General features: G+C 40.7%; 1 protein-coding gene across 5 annotated transcripts in view; it reads right to left on the bottom strand.

Annotated features, from left to right (window-relative positions):
- Positions 1-26,172, bottom strand: part of pdzd2 (PDZ domain containing 2) — a 485,375-nt gene that overhangs the window by 307,813 nt on the left and 151,390 nt on the right. Inside the window, exon 1 of one of the 5 annotated variants that reach the window (XM_072252382.1) lies at positions 9,044-9,303. The exons of the other annotated variants lie outside the window; for them this stretch is intronic. The gene's annotated coding sequence lies outside the window, so the exon portion shown is untranslated. Of the gene's footprint in view, positions 1-9,043; positions 9,304-26,172 lie in introns of those variants that run through there. 5 annotated transcript variants of the gene reach the window in all.

Here is a 26,172-nt window from a genome sequence, read left to right as displayed (position 1 = left end):
TTTGGCCTCAAGCATTTCGGACAAGAGATGCTCAACTGTACTTGGTAACATATATACTTCTTTGAAGTTACTTTGAACATTCCACAGAGAACTGTGAAGAGTTCAGACACTTTTTTTGTATTCCAGTTACAGTATTAGCCCCATCATAGAACTGCCAGCATTTAAGCTGAAGTATAGTTGCACCAATCATTATCTTGGGCTCTTGACCTCACAGCAAGAATCGTAAATGCTTTAAAATGTGTTTATCTGCTCTGTACAAATGCCAGTCCTGATAACTCCTAAAAGCACTCCAGCATTCCTTGTTGCTTGTACGTTGTCTTAGAAGTTGTATGTAATTAAAACAATTGAAAATGGAATACAACTACTTTTTTTCATCTATTTTTCCCCCAAGGGCAGTGGTCCCCAACCACTGGGCCGCAGACCAGTACCGGGCCGCAAAGCATGTGCAAGGAAACAATATGGTTTGGGGATATGAGTCAGCTGCACCTTTCCTCATTCCCTGTCACGCAGTGTTGAACTTGAACGCACGCAAGGTCATTACCCGCGCGTCATCCATGTCAGCGCGGGAAGAAGGTCAACTGCTCGAGCTTGCAAATGACGATGGGCTGAAAAGTATGTTTGACATAATATCTCTGCTGGCATTCTGGATCAAAGTCAAGGCTAAATATCCTGAGATAGCCACAAAAGCACTGAAAACGTTGCTTCCATTTCCAACATATCTCTGCAAAGCAGGGTTTTCTGCAATGAATGCAACAAAAACTAAATTGCAGAACAGACTGGACATAAGGAACTCCCTTCGAGTATCGCTGTCTCCCATCACCCCTCGATGGGACCATCTTATTGCAGGGAAACAAGCCCAGGGCTCCCACTAACTCAGCGATATTGGTGTGTTGCAATGATTTTATATGTTCATACAAGGAAAATATGCACTGTGTGTTTAATATCCAAATGTTATTTAAAATGTTATAATGCTATTGACTTATAAATGACTTATAATTGACTTATCACTATATTCATGCGAGGAAAATATGCGCTGTGTGTTTAATATTAAATTCGTTAGATAAACCCTTTTAGAAACAAAATTGAGTGTATTAGCCACTTATAAGTGACTTATAGTTGACTTATCACCTATATTCCTGGTCGTGATTAACACCCCTCCCCCCCACAGGGTTGTCAACTGTCCCGTATTAGCCGGGACATCCCGTATATTGGGCTAAATTGGTTTGTCCCATACAGGACTGCCCTTGTCCCATATTTCCCCCGCTAAGGGAGAGCGTTCCTATGAAACCGTTTGTAAGCCAAAATGGCCTAAAGCGCAGAAGCAATTACCATTAATTTATATGGGAAAAGTTTTTGAGCGTTCCCAGACCCAAAAAGTAACCTACCAAATCATGCCAAATAACACATAAAACCTAAAATAACACTAACGTATAGTAAAAGCAGGAATGATATGATAAATACACAGCCTATATAAAATAGAAATAATGTATGTACAGTGTAGTTTCACTGAACAGAGTCGCCAAAAATGATTTGCAGAAAAAAATCGGCACGTACACGCATGCGCACACAGGTACCCAAGCAAGGCTTCATGGTCACAGTAGTCTTTCTCGGGTTAAATACAAGTGTCCCGTATTTGACTGCTACTCTTGTCCATTAGCAACCCTACACCCACCCACTCCCCCAGGTCGGCTGGTCCGCAAGATTATTGTAATATTGTCAATACTAAACCGGTCCACAGTGCAAAAAAGGTTGGGGACCCCTGCCCAAGGGTATCATGACACCAGCCGCCTTCCATTCCTCAAGTCTGATGTTTGATTGTTTAACCAGAGCTGGTCTCTTAAGGTACACAGTCTGCATGAGGACTCCTGAAAGCTGCAAGTGGTCTGTCCATCTTAAAATTCTAAGAGTTGAGTACACTACCTCAATCAAAAGTCTAGTACAAAACTTAATGAGTGTCATTGTCTGAAAAACCATTTTTTGCATAAAATATTTCACTGACAAATATTAAACCCAAAGTCAAGGGTCAACTGTGGTCCAGGTGCAGGTCAATCGGATAAGGCCAAATAACTGTTTAGAACGGACTAGTTGGGCAATGGGACTGTTGCTGTGCTTTAGTACTCAATGACTATGAAATCTTTAACTTCTCACTTCAGCAGCTTCATTTATACCAGTGCCTAAGAAAAACACGGTAATGGCTATCATCCAGTCGCACTAACATTCATTGCGATGAGGTGCTTTGAATAGTTAGTGATAAAATATATCGACTCCTGTCTGAGTGTTTGCCTATTTGCCTACCATCACAAGAAGTCCACAGCAGATGCTATTTCACTGGCACTTTAATCAACTTGGACATCAAAGATGCATATATCAGAGTGCTCTTTATTGACTATAGCTCAGCATTCAGTACTACCAACCCCTCAAAATAATGAATAAGCTTCAAGGCCTTGGTCTCCATACCTCCTTGGATCTTCAATTTAGCCAGAGGGTGATGGCTGTGAAGGCCAAATCATTGAGTATATTTAAAGCAGAGGTTAATAGGTTTTTAATTAGGAAGAGGCTCAAAGGTCACAGGAAGAAGACTGCAGAACAGGTTTGAAAGGGAAAACAAATCAGCAGTGATCACATGGCAGAATGGATTTGATGGGCTGAATGGCCTCATTCTGCTCTTATGTTCAATGGTCTACGGTCTAAATCACTAAATTCTCATTGTAGGACTTCCTGCCTACATGGTTATAACAATATGGACCACACATGTGATTATGCACCCCCCCCCCCTTTCAGAATGTTCTGTGCCCCCCTCAGGCATCTTTGAACTGGGCTCCAGGCAGATAATACAGCCACAGAAATGTCTGTTTGTATCACTGTGCCTAACTACTGTCATCTATACTTTAAACTGTACAATATGGCAGTCATGGTGTCAATGATGGGGGCTGCTGTTAAACTAGAGTTGCAGGGGACTGGGAACCAGAGTGCCAGAACAGTTAGTGGAGAGGTTGTAGAGGCAGATGTTGGTAAGAACTCAGACAAAGATGTTGGTAAAAAGACCCCAATGGGAGTTGTATACAGACCCCCAAACAGTAGCAACAATGATGCCTACAAATTACAATGCGAGATCAAAAATGCATGCCAAAAGGGCAATGTTACAATAGTCATGAGAAACTCCAATATGCAGGTAAATTGCAAAAATCAGGCTGATACTAGATTACAGGAAAGAATTTTTAGAGTGCCAACGAGATGGCTTTTCAGAACAGCTCATGGCTGAGCCCATTAGAAGATCAGCTATTTTGGATTGGGTGTTGAGAGAAGGTTCTTGGGAAACTGAAAGGTCTGAAGATAGATAAGTCACCTGGACCAGATGGTGTACACCCGACAGTTTTGAAAGAGGTGGCAGAAGAGATTGTGGGGGCATTAGTAATGATCTTTCAAGAATCACTATATTCTAGAATGGTTCTGGAAGACTGGAAAATTGCAAATGACAATCCACTTTTCAAGAATGGAGAGAGGCAGAAGAAAGGAAACTATAGGCCAGTTAGTCTGACCTCAGTGATTTGGAAGTTGTTGGAGTCGATTTTTAAGTATGAGGTCTCACAGCACTTGGAGGTACATGATAAAATAGACCATAGTCAGCATGGTTTCCTCATCAGAAAATCTTGCCTGACAAATCTGTTGGAATTCTTTGAAGAAGTAACAAGCATGATAGACAAAGGAGAATCTGTTGATATTGTGCACTTGGATTTTCAGAACGCCTTTGATAAGGTGCCACACATGAGGCTGCTTAACAAGCTACGAGCCCATGGTATTACAAGAAAGATTCTAGCATGTCATATGAAGAGCCTCTGATGGTTCTGGGCCTCTCTCCACTAAAATTTGAAAAATGAGGGGTGACCTCATTGAAACCTATTGAATGGTGAAAAGCCTTGATAGAGTGGATGTTTCTTATGGTGGGGCGAGTCTAAGATCAATCAACCAGCCTCGGAATAGAGGGCATCATTTTAGAACAGAGATGAGGGGGAATTTCTTTAGCCAGAGAGTGCAGAATCTGTGGGGGTTTTTTTTGCCACAGGCAGCTGTGGAGGCCGTCTTTATGTATATTTAAGGAAGAGAATGATAAATTCTTGATTGGTCAAGGCCTGAAGGGATACGGGGAGAAGGCAGGAGAAGAAAATTAGATCGGCCATGATGAAATAGCAGAGCAGACTTGAAGGGCCAAGTGGCCTAATTCTGCTCCTATATCTTTTGGTCTTATACCTGGTTTATATAATATTGGTGTGGACTGCTTCTAAAATTGAAAATCTGTTCTCCATTGTTCTTGCATTAGTTGTGAACTGGTTTGAAATGGTTCCTATCTGTGAATGGGCTCACACAGAAGGAAATACTCTGCTTAATTAAGTATTTCGTTAGTTTAACTAATCAACAAACTTCCAGTAGTTTACAGAGATATCCTCTGGTATCTCAAAAAGATATCTTAATACAGTATCATTAGTAAGCTAAATTTTAAGGATTCAGAAAATTTCACCATTAAAGTCAAAGTTGCAAACAACTATCGTAGTAACAATTCCTCAACGAAAATACTTCCATTGCCATCCAAAGCAATCTGAGATATTCTAGAAGTCCGATTCTGGTCTACTTGAACTTCCGTGACATTTGTTAACATAAAACAATTATTTTAAATTTCTCCCGAACTTTCAATGGCACCGTCTTCCATTTCCTTAGGGCTGCTTGAAGCACTCCTGGGATTGATTACAACAAGGGCTGGCGAGATCAAAGCCTGTCGCCGGATAAATCTTTGGCCATTTTTTTTTATAATTAAAGGCATTTTACCTGTACCAATGGATTCTAGAGCATTGAACTAATGGGAAAAGGGAGAACAAAGGATCAAAAAGTGGTGATAGGGGCTCAGGACAACGACAACAATTAGGGACAGTTATGAGGTAAGTGACAGGGAATGAGGAAAACTGAATATCAAGTTCTTTCTTGGGGATTTCAGGGATCACACGGACAACCAAAGCTCTAAAAGGAGAAGTGAAGTGAAAATAATGGCATCCTGTGTGTCTTTGATGCAGCAGCTCCTTAAATTTATAATACTAGGAAAATGAAATAGATGGAAATACCCAAAGATGCACGAAGGGTCAGTAAGCAAAATTTGACATCAAGAAATTCAAGGAGATTATTGGTCAGAGAGCCAAAAGCTTGGTCAAAGTAGCAGTTTCTAAGAGATTTTGTAGACTAGAAAGAGGATCATACAGCACTACAACACAGGAATAGGCCGTTCAGCCTGTCTAGTCTATGATAAACTGTTATTTAACCTAGTCCCATTTACCTGCACCTGGACCAGAGCTCTCCATGTGCCTAGCATCCATATATTTATCCAAGCATCTCTTAAATGTTTCAACTGAACCCACTTCTGCTGACAACTCATTACACACTTGGACCATCCTCTGAGCGAAGATGATCCTCTCAAGTTCTCCTGAAATATTTCACCTTACGCCTTAAACCTATGACTTCTGATCTCACTCAACTTCAGTGGAAAAAGCCTACCTGCATTTACCTAATCTGTTTCCTCATATCTTGCATACCTCTACCAAATCTCCCCTCATTCTCTTACACTCCAATGAAAACAGTCCTAATAAACTTCTAAACTTTTCCCTTTATCTCAGCTCAAGTCCCGCCAACCTCCTTGTAAATTTTCTCTGCACTCTTTCAATCTTATTGATATCTTTCCTGTAGGTAGGTGACTAGAACTGCACACAATACTTCAAATCTGGCTTCATTAATGTCTTAATACAACATAACACCCTAACTCTTGGCCAAAAGCTCTCTTTATGACCTTATCTGTCAATGTTTAAGAAGAAATTCCAAGGATTAGGAACTTGACAGGTTAAGGTACATTTATCAATGGTGGCATGATCAAAAAGGCACAAATGGAGCTCTCCTGGAGGATGCAGTGGAAGGTGAGACAATTGAGAGGAGGAACGATGTGGGTAGATGTAGTTTTAAACATCAGGTTTATGAAGGGTAGAACAAGAGAAACCAGCCAGAAATGTGTGCTGACATAGACAAATCTAAAGTTAATAAAGATTATCATTAGGAAATTTCTTGTTAAGCAGGACATTAGATAACATATCTTGCAAGGTACTTAAGCTGAATAGCAAACATTTTATTGCAGTAATTACAATTGTCCCTTCCTCGCAATAAGACCTGATACATGGATTATTCATGCACTGAAGTAAAGCAAACTAATATTCTTTCTACAATTATTATTAGTGACACTGACTGGCTAACAAACTTGATTATTAGCTGTCAGAGTTCGCCCAGCTGCAGCAAAGATATTTTTCTGCAGTGCAAGTTCGCAACCTGTGTGCATGCAGTTGAGCACTCAGCTTCTTCATCACACAAACAGTTCAGAGCAGTCACTCCTCATTCCTGGCAGAGAATGGAAATCGAAGAATGTGCTCTCCCTCTGACCGTACACAAAATTACTCTATTTCTTCCAACACATAAATATAACAAATTCACAAAATTGGCAAACACTGGTCCTAAAACAAGGTAAGTCAAAAGTGAGACAATAACACTGCTTTTCAGTTTGAAGTCAGCATTTCTCTGAATGTGATTAAATATACCTTTGGGAGAGCTCCCTTTACTTTCATGGAACACTACTGAAGGAAATCAGTGAAGTTAGCACTGATAAAATTCCCAACAATGGAATTCAATGAGCTTGTTCACTTTCCGTTTCCTCCCCATATATAAAGACATGACAGTGCAATCACCAATGTGTTTCCCACTCACAGTTAAACATAATTCTCGATCCCATGTGTGTGTGTGTGTGTGTATATATATATATATATATATATATATATATATATATATATATACACACACACACATACACATATATATATATATACACACACACACACACAAGTAAAATAAAATTTAGGTTAATCTTTCCTGATCCTGTTATAATTAGTATTCCATAGAGTTGCTGAGTATGTCTGCAGAAAATTGAATCTCAGGGTTGTATATGGTGACATATATGTACATTGATAATAAAATTGACTTTGAATATTTTTTCTTATTATAGTTTACAGTATATTTTACATATTGTACTATACTGCTGCTAAGCAACATATTTCATAACATATGTTCAAAGTAAATTTTATTATCAAAGTACATATACATCACTAATATACAACCCTGAGCTTCATTTTCTTGCAGGCATACTCAGCAAATGTATAGAATAGTAACTATAACAGGATCAATGAAAGATCAATCAGAGTGCAGAAAACAACTAACTGCAAATGCAACTATAAATAAGTAGCAATAACTAATGAGAACATGAGATAGAGAGTCCTTAAATTGAGATAACCGATTGTGGTAACATCTCAATGGTTGGGCAAGTGAGTGTAGTTATCCCCTTTTATTCAAGAGCCTGATGGTTGAAGGGTAGTAACTGTCAATAATTCCGACTCTGCCAAGAACCTACTCCCCCCCAACCCAAACACCACATTGTGTTACAAGAGCTGACCAAACGACTGCACCATCAAGGCTTATTTTGTGCTTTGCCCACCTTTTTGTCTCATTCTTGTACCTCTCTGGTTCAAACAACTATAGATCCAAGCCCTGAATAAGTAGTCAACTATTCATAAAGTCATACCAATAACCAGTATGGAAACTTAGGCTCCATGCCAATCACAGAGTGTTGATGTTATAGAATCCCATTCTAATCAGTTTTATTCTTCCCACATTCCCTCAAACTCCTCCTCTCTCCTCCCCACCCCACACCCCCACAGATTCGGTCTCTTACCTGCACACTCAGCAGCTGTGACTTAACTCAACCTGCAACTTTTTTGGGGGATGCTGGAAGAAACTGGAGCATGCGGAGGAAAGCTCTGTGGTCACAGGGAGAGCGTGCAAGCTCCACAAAAGACAGCATAAGCGGTCAGGTTTGAGTTTGGGTAGCCGAAGCTCTGGGGGAGCTGACACACGCTCGATGCTTTAGCTTCTGCCCCTCTGCCAAAAGATTCCTGAACGGACAATGAATTCATGAACACTATTACACTATTTTCGCTCTTCTTTTTCACTACTTAATTAATTTTTAAATAAATATTTTGTTTTATAATTTATAGCATATTTTATGTCCTGTACTGTAGTGCTGCTGCAAAGCCACAAATTTCACATGTGTCTATGATAACAAACCCGATTCAGCTCCTTCACTCTGTGCATCTGCATGTCCGGAGGCTTTTCAATACACAGGGCATTAAATGTTAACTCCGGGGAATCAAGAGACTTCAACATTGCAGGGTACAGCCTGAGAGGCCGACTGTCAGCTTCTATCCTGTTCTGCGCAAGGGAACAGCTGGGAGAAGAACTTCAGGCAGCAAGCACCAAATAGAATGGTTACACACAGATAACTAAGAGCACGGGATGGAGAGAGAAATCAGTCAAGCAACCATCTGTGCAGGGGAGCGAAGGAACTTTTGAACTGCTTCGAGTAAGCCAAACAAATGTAAATAACCTCAGAAGCCTCTGCCTCAGGTTTTCCCATGTTTGGTTTGATGACGAGGATGGAGTTTTTTGTCCTCTATGCAGGTCCAGGCAATAATCACACTGAAGCACATACGAATTCAATCAGATAATGCATATTCATATCAGGAATCTTTCTAAGGGTTTTACACAAGCCTGCAACAGCAGGTTAAGAATACTTTATGTTAGTGTCAGTGGATCAGAGGGTCACTGCCTGTTTTTTCCCAAATGGGCAAGGTTAAAATCACTATTAATAAAACAGGCAACGGAATGAAAATCAATTTATGCCAACCAACATTACTTAAACATGGAAAGTATCTATTACACAAATGTATTTTCCGTCTACAGTTAAACAGCTGAGGAAACCAAAGGTTTAGTTGAGGTAATATTGTTCCACATCAGTCGGTCATAAATTTGGAATGAATTGAACTCTTAAAATATGGGCAAAACAAGGCACTCACTCATGCAGCTTAATCTGCTGCCCAAAGTATTTCACAGTCCAAAAAGTTTTTCCTTGTACCTGCTGTTTTTCCGTGAATCCCATGGCTTTTTCCCTCAGTTCACTTCAGCATTGACTGCTTCCTTAGAATCTCTGTCCAGGGCAGCTGGTGCCCTGAGCTAATCTTCTCTGAGAAGGTTATCATTCCCGCATGTCTGTTAATTAGTGTAATCACCTACTGGCTTTTACTGCAGGGGGTGGAGGAGGCAGTGTGGCTAACCGCTGTTCTGAAGTGTGCAGCCCAGCTGCTAACTAACTGGATTGTGCTGTCGCACTCAGCTCCTCGACAAGCACTGTTTTCTATTTTCTCTGGCATCTGACTGCATGTGCTTGGCTGCTGGGTGCTGCAATCTTATTCGCACTTGGCTGTTTTCTTGCTCGTCACGTGCTAAGGAGAGGAGGGACCCTATCCCTACCCGGATACGTGAGATGCTTCCCCCACCCCTCTACCGTTCATTCCCATTAATCGCCCTCCCCTTTCTGTGGCTTCCTCACATCTTATATCAATCAGCATCAAGAAAAATGCAGCTCGCCCTCTAGGTTCGAAGGAAAGCTACTTTAAGGGCCACCCAGCTGAAGTCATTAAGAGTGCCTGATCCGGGCAGTGAAATTGTTTATAACACACCCACTAATGCTTCCTGCCTAGAGTGAATGGGAGCATAAATAAAACAAAACTCTGTTTTTCTTTGGAAAGCAAGATTGCATGCAGTCCTTACGCAAATATGTCTTTAAAAATGCTGGAACTAAAGGAGTTTCACTTTGTAAGCTCAAGGGGTTTTGCAGATGCTGCAAACCTTGAGCAACACACAAAATGCTGGAGGAGTTCAGCAAGTTAACAGCATCAATGGAGGGGAATAAATAGCCAATGCCGTGGGCTGAGATCCTTCATCAGGACTGGAAAGGAAGGGAGCAGAACCCAGAATGTGGCAGAAAGGGAACAACTACAAGCAAGCACTTTAGCTTAATTTGTGTATGTATATTTGCATAGCATTAGATTAAGTGCTCAGCAACAAAATAGGTCACTGACTCCAACATGTGCATGTTGAGAACACGAATATCGGAGTTGTACTGCACATGCATTCTCTGCCATAAAATGAACCCTTGATAATCATGGTACTCGTGAACCTCCATCCACCCTCTTTGTTTAACCCTGCCAACATTTATGGATCTTCACTACATCACATTTCCCAAGAAACTTTTAATGGAAATAAAGTGGATGCTTTACATAAATAATAAATTTCTCATAAAAGCATTTCTGTCATGCGATGGCAGAAGTGACATATTGGAGGCCACGTTTAATGGGTTTTCTAGTAAGGATCCAAGTTAGGAAATACAAAGTAAGTGCACACGTGACTGTTGGTGTAATTTTCTAATTGAATGGGTAACTGACTGATATTTCCCTTTGTGGAATAATAAATAGAAAGACCACTTTTTCAAAACAATAAAGTAGGATGAGAGAAAGAGGAGGGAAGGAAGGGGATGGTTGCGCACACATTTTACTGATTTTGCACCTCAGGCTTGTAATTTCCCATACCCACTAATTATTTCTTTGTTCTCCCCGCAATTCACTACAAGAAAGTTAATCTCAAGGTGGCAGTGTGATCACTCGAGTCAAGTAAGATGTTCTCCTGAAGTTGTCCATTGATAGGTAGTCGAGTGGCTGTAGAGGCTGATCCCGGAACAATCCTGCCCACTTCGCCAATGGCTGATCGCCACAGAATGTAATCAGGAATGTTAGGGTGCATTTCCTTAATGGAGAATGCCTGCGCCTGACTTTGTTAATGCACAGGCAGCCACCACACGGGTCATGACAGATCAAGGTCAGGGTCTAATGGGATGAAGACAACTGGAGACCCTTCACCTCTGTAGCCTTCCTCTACCTTCATTGTCGTTGTAATATGTTCTTCATCATCCTCCACCTGCCCCACTGTTGACATCTTGGTTGGATCACTCTTTGACTGAAACCTCCCCCTTGACCTTTCCACTATGGGCAAACCTACCAGGAGCTAAGCACCAGACAGCTGAATTCCAGGCAACATCACTCTCAGGATCTCAGGAACCCAGGAACTCACAAGCCTCTCCGCCGCAACAAGGTGGCAATCCTCTGAGAAGCTCAAGGTAGCATAAGACAACATTAGATTAGGAGAACACTCAGTCCTCTTTTATTGTCATTTAGAAATGCATACATGCATTAAGAAATGATACAATGTTTCTCCAGAGTGATATCATAGAAAACAGGACAGACCAAAGACTAACACTGACAGAACCACATAATTATAACATATAGTTACAGCAGTGCAAAGCAATACCATAATTTGATGAAGAACAAATCATGGGCACAGTAAATAAGGTCTCAAAAGTCCCCGAGTCGATCGACTCCCAAATCCCCGATAGCAGGTAACAAAAGGGAGAAACTCCCTGCCATAAACCTCCAGGCACCGTCAACTTGCCGATGCCTTGGAAGCAGCCGACCACAGCCGATACTGAGTCCATCCGTCCCAAAACTTCGAGCTTCCAACCAGCCCTCCGATACAGCCTCCCGAGCGCCATCCTCTGCCGAGCGCCTTTGACCTCGTCCCGGCTGCTGAAACACGCAAAGCCAAGGATTTCAGGGCCTTCTGCTCCGGAGATTCCGGTTACCACACAGTTGCAGCGGCAGCAAAACGGGCATTTCAGAAGTTTCCAGATGTTCCTCCGTACTCTCACGCCTGTCTCTCCATCAAATCAGAATTGTGCAACATATGTGCACTTTGACAATCAAATTACTTCAAACTTTGAATTTTGAAGTCAGAACACCAGCCAATAAACTAGGCCTCGCTGCCAAGGAACTGAGTCAGGTCATGACCACAAGCTGCATTACTATTAATGTGTTTTAGCAAATGTACTTATATTCCTCAGACGCTAGTGGCAATGATAATTAAGATTGGCAGGGTGGAAGTAGGTGGTCACATTGAATTACTGACAGGCTTCTGATGCTGAGGGAGGGCAGGTGCATATTGGTCAGGCCGCAGGAATGACTCTGCCAGTGCTTGTTGCCCTCCTGTCCAGTCTCTCTTGTTGCAGCACATACTCAAAGCAGGTGGTGCACTCCCTCAAGCTCTAACACGATTGCAAACTCAAGTGGGTTGAACACTCTGGCCTCTGCACTGCTTTCAGACCCCAACACGGCATGGTAGCGTCACCCTATAACAGCGCCAGAGACCCAGGTTCAATTCCTCCCTTGTCTGTGAGGAGTTCCTACGTTCCCCCTGTGACCGCATGGGTTTCCTCTGAGTGCTCCGGTTTCTTCCCCCGTTATACAGAAGTGCAGGTTGATAGGTTAATTGGTCACATGGATGTAATTAGGGTGGCACAGGCTCATTGGATTGGAAGGACCTGTTACTAAGCTGTATCTCTAATAAAAAAGTTAGAAAGTTGGGGCATAATAGGGTGTCACCAAATAAAAATCATGAAGTCAGGATGACCTTGCCGGAACGAATCACTTTTCTCCTGCCGTTTGGGAGAACAGAATATGAACTGCACACTGACAGATGACAGCTGCTTGTTGAGCTGACGATGTCTGTGCCCTGCCAGCAGGGAAACAGGTCAGTGCAGCTCGTGAACTCTCTATGGTCGTCTGGAAGGTCAAGCGGGAGGTCACAGAAGTGGCAAGGGAGGGAGGCAAGTAAGTCATTGGGGAGGACTCAACGGGGCCACAGTGTGCGATGGGCCTCCAGGCTATGAGGCAGCCTGATCACATCGAAACCACAGACCACACCACCTTGCCCTGAAGTGATCTGTGTCGGTGCAAAACAGCAACACGTGGAAATTAATATCAGGGACTCAGCGAAGATGAAAATTTGATATCCCAGGCAGGACTATTTAAGTCACAGATAGCTTCAATTTGGTCTTTATTTTATTGCACATAAGAAACATTGTAAGTCAGTAGATCCCTGAGTACATTATGGCAATTCCACTTGCACAAAATGACACTATGTTAGCATGTGCCAATCCCAAATTCTCCAGGGGCAAGATTTCTGCCAGAATCTGGCACAAACATTTCAAAACATCCACAAACTGTTTGCACTCATTATGTGCCAAGAAAACTGATACATTTTTGATTCAGTTTCCAAGACGTAGCATTAAATAATTATATGGTAAATATTAGTTCAAAAATGTAAAATTATGCAACACACTATTCCTGGTTCTGATTCTGAATAAGGTTTAAACAATCTTTTTACTTCTTCATCGGCCTACGTGAATTAACTGTACAAGACTACTTGACCAAACATACTACAGAATGTACTCATATCGGTGGAATTGCACCCAGTAAAGGAGTTAACACTTGCAGAAAAAGAGGAAATTTCCACTGATAAAAATAAACTAACTCATTGATCACTTACTCTGTATCAAAAACAAGGTTCCTAACAAATTCCAGCTCAACTAACGTAAGAGCATAAGAAACAGGAGCAGGAGTAGGCCATCTGGCCTGTGAAGCCTGCTCTGCCATTCAATAAGATCATGGCTGATCTGGCCACCATCTCCACCTACCTGCCTTTTCCCCATAGCCCTTAATTCCCCTCCTATGCAAAAATCTATCCAACCTTGTCTTAAGTATAATAAAACTAGCTGTAATGTGGAAGTGGAAGTTATTTAACTGCTATATTAAAGCTATAACTTCACTATATTTTCCAACAGCGAAAATCTACTGGCTGTGCAATTTTACAGATGACCGCACTTCACAATTTGTCTCTCGTTCCATCACCTCGCTCCTGCACAGGCACCGCCTCTGGCATTCTGTTCCCAACATTTTCACCGCTTCCCCCAGTACCTCAGGTACAGATTTGTTTATCACATGTACATCGAAACATACAGTGAAATGCATCACTTGCACTAACAATCAACACACCCAAGGATGAGCTGGGGGCAGCCTGCAAGTTCTGGCACTAACATAGTATGCCCACAGTGTTCAGCAGAACAACAAAACCAGAACGAAACAACTACAGCAAAACAAGCTCCTCTTCCACACTCCCTCCCATCCACCCACACCCTCACTCATAAATAGGCCTCCAATCACAGGCCAGACTGCCTCTGGGCCTCCAGTCTTTGAAGGTATGTCACCTGCATTCTGCATTCCAAGTTGGTGCAGTCTTTCATTGATTCTGTTATGGTAATAGTTCTAGTATGGATTTATTGAGTATGCCCACAAGAAAATAAATCTCAGCATCATCTGTGGGGACATATTTGTTCTTTGATAATATACTTACTTTGAATTTTGAAAAACTGGTGTACCACAGCTGGTCAGGCAGCATCAATGGAGAGAAATGAACAGCCATCATTTCAGGCTGAGACCCTTGATCAGGACTGTCCTCCCAGAAATGGTGCTTCACTTACTGAGTTCCTCCAGCATTTTGTGCTTTGCTCAACATCTCTATCATCTGCTCTCCCTGCTGGGTCTCCATTTTGCTGCAGCATCTCACATTTACTAATGTCTGCCTCAGCGATTTGGCTTTCCTGCCACATTGAGTGGGGCTTAATCAGTATCTGTCTTGCAGGCATAAGCACTGCTGAGAAGAGTTGGGAAAGAGTCAGCGATGTGAATAATTGATGTCATTTCAAATAAAATACAAAGCTTGTTAGAAGTTAAAACCCAGATGGAGCTGCTGTCTTCATCAGTGAGACTTCTAAAAGAGCATGGTGGGGGGGGGGGGGGAGAGTTTGTGGCTTGGAGTCAATGGACAAATGCTGAACTATTGGAATAGAGTGCAGGACTGTAATTAAATCTTTGTTGGGCTTCATTGCTCCGATCAAGGAGGGATGGGTGGTCACCCTCTCAGTAACTTACATGTCACTGCATGTCTTAAAGGGTAACAACAATTCATACTGAAGAACCTTCATCAGACCTCTGCCATGCTTCCAGCAATCTTCTGTCTTTATTTCAGATTCTGCAGCATCTGCAGTATTTTTTGATTTGCATTCATATCACAGGAGTGAGTGTCTACCATCAAGCTGCACAATTAGGCTTCAGGACAGGTGACCAAATGGTCTATGAAATCCTTTATATTACTAAACTGAGGGGGGAACAAGTTAGAGAGGTGGAAAGCTTAGGAAGGAAGGACTTCCAGAGCTCAGAGCCCAACTCAGTGAGCAACAAGTAAAATGACTTTCAAGGATACACATAGAAACAGAGTCATATAGCACACAGAAGTCTCCTCTGCACTCTTTCCAGCTTCATGGCATAATTCCTAAAGAAGGACAAAAAGTTCACGCAATATTCCCAAAGCAACTTCACCAATATATTGTACAACTACAACAAAGCATCCCAACTTCTGGACTTAAATAAACCAATGAAGGGCAACTTACCAAAAGCCTGTTATTTCACATAATGTTAGTATTAGAAGAATACTGAGATCTCAGACGTATGGAAGCCCAACTCCATGTCCTGCACATAGAGAAATGATTCAGCATCCAACTCAACAAGCTGTTTAGTGGAAGTCAAGGTGGGAGAAGCAATGTAAGACCGTGGCATCAATAGGCAAATGTCAGCAATGTTCCATTGATAACACCATCACAGCTCTACAGGAAAAAACACCTGAACCTTTGTTTTGCAGACTCAATTCTCGATCTGTCACTGAAGTTCAAGTTCCTTTACTATATAGAGCTCACCATTAAAGCTTTTTGGACTCCATGGTACCACATTCATAGTAGCCTTACTCACCTTCAGCAACATCTAAAACTTCTTCAATCTTGCTTCTCAGTTAAGCAGGAAAGTTCTCAAGAAGCAAACTTTGATGATGTAAACAATTTATTTTCTCTAACTTTGGGCACTTTTTCCCTTTCCCTCCTTCTCTCTTTTCTATTCATCATTCTGGTTGTCATCTCACCCCTTCACTTCTCCTCACCTGCCCATCACCTCCCTTGAATTCTCTGCCTCCTTCCCTTCTTCCATCAGCTTATTAGATTGTTCATTTCTGCAGCCCTTTACATTTTCCACCTATCTCCTCCAAGCTTCGTAATTAATACCCACACACGTGGTCTCACCCTGTCACCTGCTAGCCTGTGCTCTTCCCACTTGCTCACCTTCTGTCCCCTTTCTTTCCAGTCCCGATGAAGAGTCTCAGACGAAGCATCCTCCGTAGACACTGCCTGATTTGCGAAGTTCCTCCAGCATGTTCTGTGTGTTGCTCAAGTGTTCCAGCAAATGTAGAATCTCTTGTGTTTATATTTCCCAGGAATATGATTTGGAGGCAGCCAGAGTGCATTTCCTTACCTCAAGGGCAATTTGACAATGTTTTGAAATTGGTATCTTTTTTTTAACAGAAGCATTTGGAAAGCACTGCAGCACCGTAGCTTCAAGTATATTTGGGTGGCATGATACAGAGAAATGGAAGGTATTAATTAGATGACAGACATCTCGTGACAATGATCACCTCCAACCATCCCACATTCTCTTTGACCCCTTACCATCAGGCAGCAAGTACCAGAGCACTAAGACAGGGACTGTTAGGATGGGAAACAGCTTCTTCCGCAGGCCATAAGACTACTGAACTCCCTGCCACCACTCAGATCTCATCATGGAAAAAACACCAGTAGAGTTATACTGTTTATTTTTTAACTTGTTTTGTTAATGAGCTTCGTTATTTATTCATATTATTTTGTGTGTTGTGTGTGTGTGTTATATGTACTGTGCTGTGCACTTTGGTCCGGAGGAACGTTGTTTCACTTGGAGTTGTACATGTGTACGGTTGAATGACAATACACTGAACTGAACAATAGCTCTCCAATTAGTGGTTAAGAGACCAGTGTTTCCTTTAAATCATCTTCCCTTAAATGGCACTTAAAGGTATAACCCACTCCTGGATTTACCTGCACAAAAACAGCGTAAATGTCCTCAGAGCAGAGAGCAGGCAGAAAATAAAAAATCACCTTGGATGTCATTAAATTGTAACTTAGCTCATCCAATTGCCTACCAGACACTGAAGCAACTTTGATTAACTGCAGAGGCCACTAGATTTTAATAAGTGGCAAGTCACTGCATTTATACACAGTTAAAATAATTTCAGTTCTTCTGTTAAAACAAATTAATATTAATCCATTTAAGATCAAACAATTTGATCAAGTAAAACTCTAAGTTATAAATCACTTGCTGCACACTAGTGTTACTATTCATACAGTGACACCATGTTAATCATGGATAGAACTGTTCTCATAACTAAATCATCAGCCTTTTGCAAGCTTATGCACTTAGGAGCATGCTCATGATAGAATTCTAGACTGCGTTTCTTCCCAGTAAATTGGTGGGTGATTCTGCTAACCTTACACAGATTTCACCTTGCATATCGTATTTCTTGGAATCCCGGATCAATCAATGCTCATCCAATTCACAAACAATACTTCAGTTTTTTAGTGAGATTCTGCACTTAATCTCAATAGTTTTCTTTTTGATTGATGTTGACACTAGGAAAATTATTTTCATCAACAACCAAGGACAATAGTATCATAAAAGATGTCAACCAATCTGCATACAATTTTAAATAGACCATAAGACCATAAGCAGATTGACCCATTGAGTCTACTCTGCCATTTCATCATGGCTGATCCAATTTCCCTCTCAGCCCCAATCTCCTGCCTTCTCCTCACATCCCTTCATGCCCAGACCAATCAAGAATCTATCAACCTTTGCCTTAAATATACGTAAATACTTGGCCTCCACGGCTGACTGTGGCAAAGAATTCCAAATGCTATTCTTCAAAAAAAAAACCCAAATCCTCTCAACTGTCATACAACAAATCCCCTGACCCCCAGTTCAATGGAAAATTATGAAATCCCGTAAGTATGTGTAAATGAGATGAAGTATCTCACAAGCATGTCAGCATCACTGGTGGCCTTGGTTCCAGAGGCAGACTTAAACATTGCAAAGGTTTTGTTTGTTGAGCAACTAAGTCAGTAACAATTAAACAGTGTTTTTCTCTGATCATGGGTTATTGCTAGGTTCTGAAAGAGCTAATCAGTTTTTGTGCAATACTTCCTAAGCCTTTTTTAAAATTACTTATACGTTCACAGCATAACAACCAAAAGGTGGTGAGTAACATGCTAGATAACCTCTAGATATAAGAACATGAACTACTATTTTTAAATTTCCTGCATCAGTATTTTACATAAATTATAACCAAGCATAGAATGGCACTTACCATTAACTGGGAACTCCAGAATAATGTAATATTAATAAATCCACACACTGGATTTAGGATAAGTTCACAGAAATTATCATTGCCATGTAACACACTCACCAGCACTACAATCTGTACAACTTATAAGACGCAACGTTTCTCTTGCTGCAGACACCTTAAGGAACACCGTAGGCCTCATACAATTTTCAGGACCAGAAAATGAGTTAGCCAGCAGACACTGGAATCAGCACTTTACACCTAGATGCAGTGCACCCAGATGTTTATGAACAGTTGTACACCAACCGAATAAAAAAACCAGATGAAGCATGTTCAGAATGCAAATGAAAGTAAGTCCCCATGAATATACACATCAAGGTAAGCAAGTAGTTACATGTTCACAATAGGCAAAAACCACTTAGAGGTTTCAAAAGCTTGGTGTAGATACAAGAATAGATTTACATACAAGAAGCCATTAAGGACGCTTTGAAAAATCGCCAACTTTTGGGGATTGGGTATATTTTTCCATAAAACATAGAAGCAGAATTTGGTCATTCAGCCCACTGAGTCTGCCACAATTCGATCGTGACTGATTTATTTTCCCTTTCAACCCCATTCTCCTGTCTTCTCCCTGTAACCTTTGATGTCCTTCCTAATCAAGAACCTATCAACCGGCTCTTTAAATATAACCAATGACGTGGCCTCCACAGCCATCTCTGGCAATGAATTCCACAGATTCACCACCTCCTGGCTAAAGAAATTTCAATATTCAGTTGGTTTCAACAAGAACCCCCTTATTCTTCTGAACTACAGCAAGTACAGGCCCAGGGTCCTCAAACACTCCTCATATGTTTAACCTTTCATTCCTGAGATCATTCTTGGAAATCTGCTCTGGATCCTCTCCAATGCCAGAACATCCTTCATTAGCTATGGTGCCTAAAACTGCTTACAATACTCCAAATGTGGTCCAACTAATGTCTGATAAAGCCTCAGCACTACATCCTTGCTTTTCTATTCTCGTCTTTTTCATTGCTCCAGCAAAATTTTGGAGGTTCTGTAAGTTTTTAAACAATAAAACATTAATTTAATCAGATGACTCATTTTCTGCCAGGTATTCTATGATTAGATAGGTGCAGCGATATACCACCTAGATTATAAGTCATTAGGTTAAACAATCAGTAGGATGGTAAATAAGTCGATAAGACCATAAGATGTAGGACTAGCAGATCCCCTCTACCAATGCACTCATTCGCTGAGCTGAACTCATCCTCACAATGAACAATACCAATCATTTTATTCAAGTCAAAGGTGTAGTTACGGACAATTTTGTGGGAAACGTGGATCATGTTCTGTTTCAATCATACTCAGGATCCTTTGTTCAATTCTTATCATGTTATACCAATAACTTAACTGGTGCTGCCTCCTTCAATAATATAAATCCATTGCGTTTGCAGCTAATTTTCTCCCTGCCTCACCTTCACAATGTCCATCTCCGAATATCACTTCCCGCTCTGGATCTCTCCATCATTTTATCAGAAGACGAGCCATGAAAAACATCCCTTACCACCTTGATTATACCTCCTCCCTCACCAGAGTTAGGATAACTCCATTCTCCCAGTTCCTCCACTTCTCTGATATTTGCTCTGACGATGAGAGATTTTCCAGAGGTGCTTCTGAATTGTCTTCTCTCATACTGAACTGTGGCTTCCCCTCCAGCACTCCTGCACTCCTATAATGATGCCCAAAGCAAGCCTGAAGAATGCTGCTGCCTTCCAAAACTTCAGCTAACTCACTTTCTGTGCCTGTATCAGACCGGCCACTTCCACCTGTAATACTGGATTGTTATTGTCTGTCCATGAGGACAGTCAGACCAGCAGGTAAGTCCTTCAGACCCATATTTTGCACTTTTCACAATCCTTTCCCCCATTGTCATTTTCTAGCTACTGTCATGCCATAAAATTGAGTGCACTATTTTCACTCTCTAACATTTGCATTAACTCAAGAACCAGACGACTTGTACAACTTGAATTCGTGTCAACCCTGTTTTCACTATTAGAGATATTCCTCTTGTCCTATCCATTGATCCCCCACTTTCTCTGCACCTTAAACTAATAATTTTTTTCATTTCCTTCCCAGTTCTGACAAGAATCTTTGACCAAAAACCAGAAACTGTTTCTCATTCCACCTATGCTGTCTCACCTGCTAAGTATTTCCAACTGAGTCTATGTTTATTATGGAGCCAGTTCATCTCCTTTTCCTCCGTTACAAGGAAATGGTTGCAAAATCAGAGGTTAGTGGTTCAGACAAAGGAGTCTCATTTTGAAGTATGTTGAAAAATGATTTGACACCAAAAGTTTTCATTATGGACTTTGCTAGACAAGTTCTAAGTAGGAATGGCTTGATAATAAAGTTCAAATTTCAAAGTAAGTTTGTTATCAAAGTACATTCAGTATATGACATCATATACTACCTTGAGATTCATTTTCTTACAGGCATTCTCATAGAACAGAAAAATTCAATGGAATCAATGAAAAACTACACCAAGAGAATGAGAAGCAACCAATGTGCAAAGGAAGACAAACTTGTGCAAATTAGATAAAAGTAAATAACACTGATAAATGAAAGTGAATCAATAGGTTGTGAATCCAATCAGAACTGAGGTGATTGAAGTAATCCACATTGGTTCAGGAGCTTGATGTTTGAAGGGTAATAACTGTTCCTGAACCTGGTGGTGTGGGGCCTAGTAGGGTACAGTCTTGGATGTAGAAGCTTAAGGAATGGGCAGAGGTTACGGAACTCCAGAAGTCAGGCCCGATTGCCTTGGGTCAGCAAGAAATCAGGTTGTAAGAGTCTATTATATAAATGTATTTTCTGTCTTTTGATGTTGGAGCAAAATGCCTGCTCCAGGGCAGTGAGTCATGGAGCTGAACCATGAGGCTTTATTTATCACATTTAAAGTGAACTTCTTACAACCTTCAATGTTCTATTTCAGATTTCCACTGCTTGCAATTGTTTTTTTAATTTTATGATATAATTATGTGCAGTTCAAGGGTGATCTACTCTGAAGAATCAGGTAACCACATCCTGAAGCTTCCTAAACACCGGGATGAACATGTGCCCAGACTCACTTCCACATACATTCTCATTTGAAAGCATCCAGGTTGGGTGGTTTCCAGTAGGATAGTGACAAAGACTGAAACCCTGAAGGACTGGATCCCTGCATCCTAAAAGTTAAACAGTTTACTATCACTTTACTATTACTCCATTACTATCACTCAGACTGAAATCAAAATCCAGGACTCACGGTGGGACTTTCTTAGTGACATGAAACCACCAGAGAATTTATCTGTCCATCTCAGTAAATCCTACAATTCCCAATACGATAATTAAATAACTAGGAAGAATTTAAAAAGCTAAATTTTACACAGCAGTATGTCCTGGATTTGGAGGAAGGTCCTTGCGTGAGAGTGGGTAGGAGGGAGGAAAGGGGCCTGTGGTTGTTTTGTTGCTTGATGTGTTCTGTTTGGTGCATCCTGTGTTCATCTGCTGAGTATTGTGGGCGTGCTATGTTGGCACCAGAATGTGTGGCGGCACTTGTGGGCTGCCCCCCCAACACATCCCTAGGTTGTTGGTTGTTAGCACAAAGGACACATTTCATTCGATGTTTCAATATACATGTGATAAATAAATCTGACCCTGAATCTGATGATGCCCCGTCGCAGCTGCCCCCAACTTACGTTGGTTGTTAATGCAAATGACGCATCTCACTGTATGCTTATAAGCGCATGTGATAAATAAATAAATCTGAAATCTGAATAATAAGAATAACTCAGCAGGCAAATACTGTAACTTGTAATAATTACATGTAAAATATAATTAACTCATTATAATTGGTAGTTATATAAAACTATTTACATAATTATACTTCGGGCTTAAGCTACCAGAGAAATAGAAACCATAATAATGTGGTTTAATGCGCAAATAGAGGCTCGTGCTCACATTGCTTGGAGCCTGAACCTTTCAAAAGATTTTTTTCTCTCTCTGTGACTAAATAAGATTTAACAAATCACTCTTGAAACAAGAAGTTTAACCTACTAAGAAAATGTACCAAAACTTCCAAAAGAGCTTGGAAGATTTGAGTTATTTTAACAAATTGATTGCAAAGTATGGGGTACCTATCTGTAATGCATCTTTCAGCACAGTGAGACACCCTACTGTGAAACACTGATTTTGTAGAAGTGCCTTCATGTGCAATTAAGTACATTTTCACATTCTATAGGTAGTCCGTTAATGAAGCTACTTGAAACTTGTAAAAACAGAGCACCTTGAAATTCTCCACATTGAACTGGTGGCAAAATGGATCTCGTCTTTGTTATGGTATGTTCATTACAAACCAGAAAGTAATGAAAAACAGTAACGCACACACCATTTCAGAGGTCAGGTGGGTACATGTAGGAATTTCCCTAAGCAGAGGCAGTAGGAAAATCATTCAGAATTAGTTTTAAATCAATAATGAGCTTATTTACTTAAATTAACCCTCAAAATTTGTTTGCTGTGAAATGCAGGGGATACTGGTATTTTATCAGACTCACACGTTCCAAGTAGTATGGTAATTCTTCCAGTATGGTAAATGAGCCAGGTAGTATTAAATTCCACAACTATACTGTCATCGGATAGGGGCCTGTATCACCACATATCGCTGTAATACAAGCCTAGACCTCCCACCATGTAAAACAACTGTTGGGTTTGTTTGGGGAAAAATTTTGTTTCAGCGAATTAGAGAACTAACAGTAAATATTCTGAAGAGTGAGAAGGTTGTGCCCTTCCTGAGGTGTGTAGATTTCTGTTCTTTGAACTGCTAAATATTTAGGACAGTGTTATATCAAGCCTTGCCACAATCGTTGTAGATAAATACAACACGTCCAAGTCAATATTTGAGTCGAAGTCTATGTGCCAAAGTTTGGCATGCGTTTGATTTCTGTCCAGTTTGCATTCTATGCATATTTCCTTCTCACACAAGACTACAGCTGCAAGGTCTCCTCATCTTTAACAGGAATGAGTTTTATTGGAAATCTATAAATCAGACAGGGTGACATCACTTCAAAATCCCCCAAAATTCCAGTGATGTATTATGAAATGTCACACGTCCATGCATGATGAATGGAGAAAGCGGCTACAAAGGAGTTCTGCTGTCTGAATGAAGATTAACTTTGTATTCAGTTCTGTGTTATTTCTCTACCTATTTCACCCAATACTTTTTATATTCAAAAAGAAACTTTCTGGAAAATTTTCTGTTGATGATATATTATTTTTCATTTAATTCAATATGTTCCCACATTCCAAACTTTTTTTTCGAAGACTGGATGGAGACAGAGAGGAGGAAGAGAATTAATGCAAGAATGAAAAGCAATTTAGGTACCTAACATTATCAATATCTTCAACCACATCTATGGATACAAGTCTTCCTAATCCTTACTCTAGTTTTCTGCGTTGTTTGGCAGATTTAAATAGCCTAAGAGACTTTTTGCTGAGATGGATTTCACATACACAGAGTCTCAGAAGGAACAGACCCTCCAGATTTCACACTACCTAGTCAAAAACGCCACTTATTCAAATTTTTTAAAAAGATGGTGTAGGAAGTAATGTCACAAACCAGCCCAAATATTCACACAGGAATCTCTCTAAGAAGGAAAATTACTCAAGGTTGGTCTAAAAATATATATCGAACTCCTGTACTCACCTCTTAAACTGATTCCTAAATATAGCTCATGTTTCTGTAATTCTTTTAAGTCTGTTGTGATCCAAAGAATCTACTGGCATTTTACCATTCCTTTTACGAAATGTGGTAGTTCTTATAGTTTGCAAGCAAAACAACCAGGTACTGTAAAATTCCACAGATGTACTTTCAATATGTATTCTGAAGACACTGTGTCATAAAAGTGCAACCCAGTTGCTTTTCCTCGGTTTTCTGATCCACTCAGAATTGAGATCCATACCATAAAACACCAGCCATTTGTAAACACAAGGGATTCTGTTGTAAATCTTCAGCAACACACACAAAATGTTGGAGAAACTCAGTAGATCTGGCACCATCTATAGAGCGGACGGAACAGTCAATGCTTCAGGCTGATAAAATCTCAGCCTAAAACACCAACAGTTTATTCCTCTCCATAGATGCTGAATTCCTCCAGCATTCTGTGTGTGTGATAAAGGGTCCCAGCTAAACTGTTAACTGTTTCCTCCCCTCTATAGATGCTGCCTGACTTGCTGAGTGCCTCCAGCATTTCGTGTGTTGCTCTGTGTTATTCAACTTTGTTTGTAACTTTAAAAAACAAACACTATTCCATTTTGCCAAGCTTTGCAATCAACCAAACTTCCAAGCTATTCCAGGAAGATGAGCTAACATGACAGTACATTATCAAGAGTGTACTGCATTATTGGAAGTGCTGCCTTTAAGAGTAGATACCTTGAGAACTTATTAAGGGCAATGTAGCAGACAGCATCTGCTGAAGAAGCACCTCAAAGACCTATAATCAATCCCTTTTCTCTGAACATGGTCCATATCCCTCCATTTTTTGCACATTAATGGCCACGCATATTAAAAAAAGCCTTTTAAGGGCCTCTATTGCATTTGTCTCCCCTATCACCTCTGACAGTGCATTCCAGGCACCCAAAACTCTTGTGTAAAAAAAAACTTGCTCCACCCATCTCCCTCTCACCTTAAATGCATGCCCTCTAGTATTAGACATTTTGACCCCGGGCAAATGAGATCAGCCACCTGTCTCCCATAGTTTTTATAAACTTCTATCAGGTGTTTCCTCGGTCCCCACTGCTCCAGAGAAAACCACCCTAGTTTGTCCAACCTCTCCTTATAGTTCACGCCCTCTAATCCAGACAGTATCCTGCTAAACATCTTCTCCACTCTCTCTGTAACTATTCAAAATCAGAATCAGGTTTATGACCACTGGCATGTGATGTGAAATTTGTTAACTTAGCAGCAGCAGTTCAATGCAATACATAATATAGAAGAGAGAAAAAAATACACAAAATTAAGTAAATCAATTACAGTATACATATATTGAATAGATTCAAAATTGTGCAAAAAACAGAAATACTGTATATTAAAATAGTGAGGTAGTGTCCAAGGGTTCAATGTCCATTTAGAAATTGGATGGCAGAGGGGAAGAAGCTGTTCCTGAATCGCTGAATGTGTGCCTTCAGGCTTCTGTACCTTCTTCCTGATGGTAACAGTGAGAAACGGGCATGCCCTGGGTGCTGGAGGTCCTGAATAATGGACGCTGCCTTTCTGAGACACTGCTCCTTGAAGATGTCCTGGGTACTTTGTAGGCTAGTACCCAAGCTGCAGTGGACTAAATTTACAGCCCATTCAATATCAATAACTACAGTTACCCTCACTAAAGGGAGGTTATACTGTACCCAACCTTCAAAGACTATTCCTTTCCTTGTTTATCCTCCACAGCAAGTTCAGCCGCCAGTACCCACTATTTGAGCTGTGGGTTCACCACTCCTACCAAGGAGAAGAAACTTCTTGCTAGGAAAGTAGTTTAAACACAGTTCATTAATTTTCAGTGATGCACATTTAAATCCAAACAACATTCGTAAACCACATTTAAAACAATCAAAGGACTTCTATTTTGTAAAAGACTTCCAAAGCACAAACTACTTCTAAAACACAAAGGATTTCCAAAACACAAATACAATTCCAATAAGCTAAAAAGACATACCCATGAGCCGCAGAGGAACCAGTCGTCAGTGGCAGAAATCAAAGGCAGAGGAATAGATTCTAGTTCATCCCCATGTTTCTGTCATTTTTTTTTCATGCTCTTTACCCCATTCCTAAACTGAAGTGTTCTCGTGATTTATCCTGTCTTTTTGCCACTTGGGAGACTTCAGACGCATGATTTTTTTTCCAGATGCCTTTTAACACAAATGATCTAAAAGTTTCTGCAGGCAGAGTTCCCAGGTACACACAAATAATGCTGT

Source organism: Mobula birostris, chromosome 3 (assembly GCF_030028105.1).
Source record: "Mobula birostris isolate sMobBir1 chromosome 3, sMobBir1.hap1, whole genome shotgun sequence".
Lineage (NCBI taxonomy): Eukaryota > Metazoa > Chordata > Chondrichthyes > Myliobatiformes > Myliobatidae > Mobula > Mobula birostris.
This window is presented reverse-complemented; position numbering and strand designations above follow the sequence as displayed.